This window comes from Nothoprocta perdicaria, unplaced genomic scaffold (assembly GCF_003342845.1).
Source record: "Nothoprocta perdicaria isolate Ctin4 unplaced genomic scaffold, notPer1 scaffold_62, whole genome shotgun sequence".
Taxonomy (NCBI): domain Eukaryota; kingdom Metazoa; phylum Chordata; class Aves; order Tinamiformes; family Tinamidae; genus Nothoprocta; species Nothoprocta perdicaria.
Window position 1 is genome coordinate 2,763,326 of NW_020455888.1, and position 6,816 is coordinate 2,770,141.

A 6,816-nucleotide genomic window follows, 5' to 3' on the forward strand; every position below is an offset into this window, starting at 1 on the left:
TAAACAAACACATTACATACTCATAATTATATGAATTGTCAGCGCTTCCAGGTCTAATTTAAATAAGTTAGTATCCTTTGCATCCTCCTTATTTAGATAAGGGTGAGATTTAAAGAACAGCAACATCATTCTAATGGTACTAGTTCGCTGCATTGCACTTTTACACCGGGATGCTTGGATTCAGTGCTTGTCTGTGTCCATATTAGGGGCAGGGAATCTTTTAGCTGCATCAGAGTAATCCCCTCACGAAATCCCGTGAACATTCCCCCAAGTGCTCACTTCACGCAGCTCTCCACTCTTCCACATCAGTCCTGGAAGCCACTGCAAGGAGTGGCTTTGCTACAGACTTACTATCCGATGACTCTGAGCAAACCTTTGTGCCCATTCTTTCTCATTTAAAGGGATAACAGTTCTCCAGTGCTCACGAAACAGTGTTACAGCTGGAGTAGGGTGCAAACGTGCAAGTGCCCTGGTTGAGGAAATAAGGTGCTGATCTATTAGAAGCCCTTTTCCTGCTRGAGTAGAGCATCATCCTTAACTCTGTGCTAAGTGTCAGTCCAGAGACAAACACCAGTGACAGGTCTCAGCATCACACTGGGTGATGTGACACAAAAAAAATGCAGTTTGTTTCTTCACTGGCTGAATTCCTGAGTAAAATGTGCTCTGGGTGAACCCTGCTTGTGAAGCAGGGGCTGGACTAGATGGTCTCCAACCTCAGCCCCTCGGTGGCTCTCTGATCTGATCTCTGTGGTGAGACTGGGATCCAACAAGATCCAGGCCACTGGCACTGCTCCACATCCGATGTCCCTGCCACTTGCTGGTGTTTGGTCACATTTGTTATCTCCKATTTTTTTACTTCTTTAGTTCATGTTCCCTTCAAAATACTACCTATGAAAAGACACATAAATCCCAAATTCTTCTTTGGAACTATTGTTTATCAGGAGAAGGAGGTGCTTTTTGGAAGTCAAAGACTTCATAATAATTAATCTAATACTAAAATTGTCCTATTTGACAACAGACTCACCAATAGGGCAGGTGGTTCCAAGCAGATCTGATATCTAAAATCACATGAAAATACACACAGTAAAGAAYAGTAATATTTCTGTCTTAAGGAAAATCAATTTGTCTGGTTTATATATTTGAATTTAAACCTTGTATTTATACATAATATATATCACCAAAAGTATTTATTTGGCCTAGTGTACAGTAGCTAATAAGTCTGCTCACACTGAATGTCTTCGAAGACTCTTCCTTGGAAATAAGGCCTGAAATGAAGGGAAAAAAAAATATCCCCACCAGTTGTCCAGAGCAAATAATTTAGAGAGAGGTAAGAAACAACCTTTAAGATATCATTGTAAGGAGTGTGTGAATGTGGAGACTCTGACTATCTCACCTTCTTATAAAGYTTTTCCTCCACCTGTGCTGTTCATAGCCTAAGGCCTGTAGGTTTCCACAGTCTGCAGGGTCTGCAGCACAGTCTGCTGTCTTCGAATACAGAAACAAAAATCTCTTATTCATTAATTGCAAACTAGCATGTTTTAATGGAAGCAGTAGGTTTCTACTCTTGTTCACGCTGTGCTATGTCCCTTCTGGTACTTACAAACATGTCTTCTTCTGAAAACTACACTGAAGTCAAGATCTGCTTTAAGTTACAGCCCATACAATAGGTGCAGTCACTGAGATGACTTGGATAGCATCAGCCACCCCAGATTTCACACACACACAGGTTAAGAGGCTTCATCCACAGAGTCATTACAGCGCAATATGACTGATCTGGGGAAAAGAAGAAAAAAAAAAGAAGATTGTAGTTACACAGGAAGTTTCAAAATCCCCATTTAGTAATTKTGTTGTTTTGCAAACTAGCATATACTTTGGGAAAAGTCACATGGATTAGACGCTTCATTGCAAAGAAATAACAGTATCTACATACAGTATCTATGTGTATATAGTTTAAATAGTTTTCTTCATTTTTTTTTTTTTACAATATTGTTTACAGAAACTTGCCTCAAAAGTACTAGTAGCAAAGTTTGGCAGTTGTGTTTTGTTTCAACTACCTTTCTAAGCCAGGCAAGCTGAACCTGGATGAAAATATCAGCCATATAGTTGCTTAAAATACAAGTTCGTAATTTTCCATTTTCCTTAGCAATAGCAAGAATAAGGCCTCTCCAAAGACAGAATTGTCTTTGTCCTTCTAAATAATGTGGCTATTGAGCAGGTAATGGGAAAGTTCCAATTAAATGAAGATGGATATAGAGAAACTTTCTTCTATGTATTTAAGATTACGCTCTTACTTCAGGATGTCCCATTTTACTCACAACTGGAGACTTCTGACAAAGCAAACGGCGATGGAGAGTCCCAAGGAATTCAGGTCACAGGGACTGTCTGGGTGAAAGTGAAACCTCAGCAAGAGAGAGATGCAGAGTGGGTATTCGTTCAACTGTATTCTCAAGGAAGTCAAGCCATAGGACTTAGAAAGTCATACACTTTCCACGCTTCCYTGGGGACAAGCTGGGACACTTCCCCTGGTACAAGGGCCTTGCTCTGCCTTGCTATCCCCTTCTTCCAAATCCTGCTTTCTGTGAAGAACGCTGTCTACTCCCCATCGCTGCTGGCTGGATGTCAGATGATTTAATAGATTTCTTTGACAACAGAGTCCTGGGAACTCTGGATTTTGTCACTCTGCGCTCTCTCCAGACGAAAGAGATCATTGTTTCTTCAGGTTAAGATTAAAAGTGTATTATGGTGAAAATGGCACAGCAAAAAGTAGCTTGTCAGTCAAATCCACAAGCTACTACCAGGCTTTTCTGCTGAGCTTCGAAAACCTTTCTCAACAAAAATGTTACATTTTCATCTCAAAATGAGAGCAAAATCTCTGCAGAGAAAGGGCATCTGGCCACATGTCCTTAGGATGGAGCAGCTGATGATTTAAACTGTCACTGTTGTTTCAGAGCACTTGCAGTCATGCACCCGGGTAGCGACACACTCACAAAAAGCACTGTCTGTGTCTTCCCTTTCCTGAGGCTGCAGTGCAATCGCGTACACAGCCCATACAAGCACAATTCTCAGTTTCTTAACTCATACAGGCTGTGTTTTCTCCAGTGTCTAATTCAAAATYTTCAGGAGATAGATACCTCTTCAAATGCCTCCTTAAAACATTTCTGAAAAAGAAAAAAGACTGCTTTCAAAGAAATGAGACTTAGCAGGTCTACTAATAGTAAAAATGCGTGGAATGTGCTTTGCTTTACCTTTCCAGCTGGATTTGTTCAGATTGCATAAAGCAATCTGCATATATTGCTGACTCTCTTCCATAACTGAGCATGATGTGGAGAAGGGGATTCCAGGAGGCCATTTGTCCTTTCAGTGTGGATGAGAGGCTGGCTATTCTAGATGGGTGAGTAAGCAGCAAGCAAAGAGAGGTAGAAGCCAAACAAGGTAACCTCGGGTGACTAAAGGAAGTGGTCGGGGAGAGGCAGTCGGAGAGCAGGGACGGGACTGGTGCTGCTGCTGCTGTGATTTCCTCATCAGGCTTCACTTGTGAACCGGCTGATTTCTGTTGACATGTGGGCCCTGCAGACAATTGCATCATTTCTATAGCTTGCTGATATGCTCTTAAATTGGACTCAGGATTTACACAGCGTGCTTATCTATGGAATGGATAACTGGTATTTTTAAGAATGTAGTAGATCTACAGTAAAACATGAAGGAAAATATATTTTATACCAACATACACCCACACTGTTCTACTTAAAGCGGGCAAAGCACATTGATGAAAATACATTACTATGGACTTTTCTTTGGATGTCCATGGCCCCAGGAACCCTTTTYTTCCCACAGTAAAAATGTATATAGTATTAATTTCATGGTAACACTACTGGTAATTATTTACTATCATGACGTGCGATTCCTTCAACATTTTATTTCCTGCATACAAGCACGTGTGTTCTTTGAGTGACTCTGTGAAGCTCTTGGTGCAGCGTTTCAGATGGATGGGAGCTGTGTTCAGCTCCAACAGCAAACAGGAGTTCCTCAAACGTTCTTCAAGAAGTGCACTATTTCTGAAATTGCTGCCTTGTGAAGATGCTTGCATTGCTGAGAAGACCACATGCAGTGCAACATCTACTTGTCTTTTCGACTTTCTGCAAACATTGCATTCTTCTCCAAGCCTATTCCTTTTCAACATCTCCAAGGTGATTATGGCATTTTACACTCCACTTTTTTTGCAGTTACCAGCTGTTGCGCCTCCTTCTGCTGAAAGCAAGGTGCTGCTGTCCTCCTTCGGTGGCTCTCTCCTCTGAAGATACTGCTACTCAGTCTTCCTCGCTCCACCACAGAGGTAGGTGAGTATCTGATGCTGACCCTGTTATTAGGCACCCGAACAGGCAGAATCCTATGAGGCCTCAGGTGATGTGAAAATACATGAGATTCCTTTTGTTCCTGTTTTATGCATCCCAAAGCATTTGTGGAGATATGTTCCCTCACATCTGGAACTCCTTTTGACAGGTTCAATTTTCTGTGGCAATTTGGAAGATTCCTTGGGCAAAGTATAGTACTGGGACCCAGCTATTATGTTCAGTTTCTGAAAATACACAATACACAAACATCACTCTCACCTGCACTCTGGTCCTTTTTACAGAACTCTTTTCATACCTGCAGCACAGACTAACCCACCTAAATCAGTCCATTTCTCAACAGACAGAAAATACCTTAGCACCAACAGTCCCAGGCATTAGAAATCCCTGCGCCTACTCCATGACTTGGTGCAATCCACAGCTGGATTTGGTAGTGTCTCTACAAGAGAAGAAAACAATGTGAATTTACAGGGTATTGGTGGGTATCTGAAGAAATAGGAAATGTAGTACACAGCACTCTGATAACAATTAGRATCTACTATACTGATGTCTACACTGCACACAAGCACTTCCAGGAACTGCTGGAGAAAATAACCATTAACTTATAGCTTCAACACTGAAGCACAGTAGTTTGACAGGACAGTCTTGCCCTTTAGCTGAATGTGATTTCCCCCAAATACGATTCACCTCATCCCTGATCACGCAGTGGTAGGAAATGCCGTGTTGCTCAGTCGCTCAGAGAATTTTACACATCTTCAGCAACATTAAGTTGCTAACTTCCCAGTGAGGTACAGTACTCCAGGAAGTTTGTAAGGCATAAAAATATCAAAAAGGGGTCCTTACCCACAAAGGGTGTGTTTGATTGCTATTTTATTGGATCTCTAGACACACGGTGATCAATCACTAGAACTCTGTGGAATGCTATACAATATACGACATTACAGCTATACAGTATTACTTCAGCATTTACTAAATGAATAAAAGGAGGCAGTCTTTGGTTACCACAGTCTTTCTTGGAGAAACACTAAGACCACCATGATTCTCTGGATACAACTAACTAGAACTTGTAAGTCAACTCTGGGATGTACTTCAAGAATAACATTTCTCTTTTTTTTTTTCCCAATTTGTCTCATGCTGAAGCTTTTTTTAATCAGGAAAAAAAAGCATCTCAAAGTGGTCTTTAAGCACAGAAAAACATATACAAGAAAAATAAATCCACCTCTGCCCCAAATTCTCAAATATTGTCATCTCACCTCCGTGACTATTCCAACCCACCTGAATTCTTGCAATTTGCAAAATAAACTATTACCATACATATTCTCTTACATGGATGGTGGGCTTTTAGGAATATTTTTTCTAAGGAGGCATTTCCAGCCAGGTTGCAAAATGCYTTAAGGAGACCATGCTACACATTGCTTAAAGATTAAGTACCCAAGCCTCACACAGCAGGGCAGGAGGATGGTCCTCAGTTTTTAAACCATGGAGCTGGCCACATGAGGAGGGCACAAGAAGGGAGGGTACAAGAAACACCATGCAAATGTTATCTTATCTTCACCTTTCTCCTTTCTGTCCCTCTTTTTTTTTTTTCCTCCTCATTTTTCCCCACACCACTGTGCTAATATGCAAAATATACTGTGTCAGCTGTGCATGCTCACCATGTACTCACCAAGAGCACTGCTCAAAAGGGGAGTCATTTTTCTGCCTTCTGAGTGGCCATCCACCAGTCTGCTCTAGTAAACTTCAGCTTGTGCCAGGACACATTATACTCCAGTGGTGCTGCCTCGTTGCAACACTTATCAACAATCTTCCTGGTTAATTAGGAATTAAAACGGAGGCTCACCTCTTACGCTGAAGTTCAAGAAATGAAGTCACGCCAGGGATCCTTATTGATGCTGACCCCAGTTTCTATGATAATCATTGAGTCTCTTCTGTTATCTTCTTTACTGAACCTTTACTGAAGGTTTCTATTCTGGGATGTAGATACTCAGAAATCTGAGGCAATCTAGGATGTAAGAAATTATATTCTTTATACTTTATAGTGGTAAAGCTTATATTCCAAGGTATGCCTCTTCTGCCATCTCTAACAACAAATAGCTGTTTTAAAAGGGGCTCTGTGGGCATCACTGCATGGGAACATCTACTCCAAGTCACTTTGTGCTACCAAAAATCTTAGGCTTAATACTGTGATTAAAACAACTGATAGATTCAGACTTTTCTTAACTAGAAATCACCTGCCTGTTTATTCTTCCCTTAGTCCTATTCACTGCCTTTTCAGGCACTTTAAAGGATTTTAAATTCTTTTATGTTATTTAATTTTCCTTTATTTTTTTTTTTAATTTACCTCTACATTTACCAAGTGTTCATGGGCTTTCATTTTGTTGAAACAAATTAAGTCCTTTACTTTGAATATGCTCCAAGTTTCATTGAGGAAATGTTGCCACAAAGGAGATGCATATTCTTTGAAAGT

The 6,816-nt window shown here is 40.7% G+C and overlaps 2 long non-coding RNA genes across 3 annotated transcripts; both read right to left on the minus strand.

Moving 5' to 3' along the window:
* Positions 1-689: 689 nt before the first annotated feature.
* On the minus strand, positions 690-6,316 carry LOC112956355. Of its 2 annotated transcripts, XR_003251039.1 has the most exons (4): positions 6,190-6,316; positions 4,704-4,788; positions 1,601-1,773; positions 690-1,485 (listed from the first exon to the last, which is right to left on the minus strand). It is a non-coding gene; the product is annotated as an uncharacterized LOC112956355 (long non-coding RNA). The 2 variants fall into 2 exon arrangements; XR_003251038.1 differs by having other exon boundaries at positions 1,183-1,773.
* Positions 4,408-4,702, minus strand: LOC112956356. Its single transcript, XR_003251040.1, has 2 exons — positions 4,669-4,702; positions 4,408-4,576 (listed from the first exon to the last, which is right to left on the minus strand). It is a non-coding gene; the product is annotated as an uncharacterized LOC112956356 (long non-coding RNA).
* Positions 6,317-6,816: the final 500 nt, after the last annotated feature.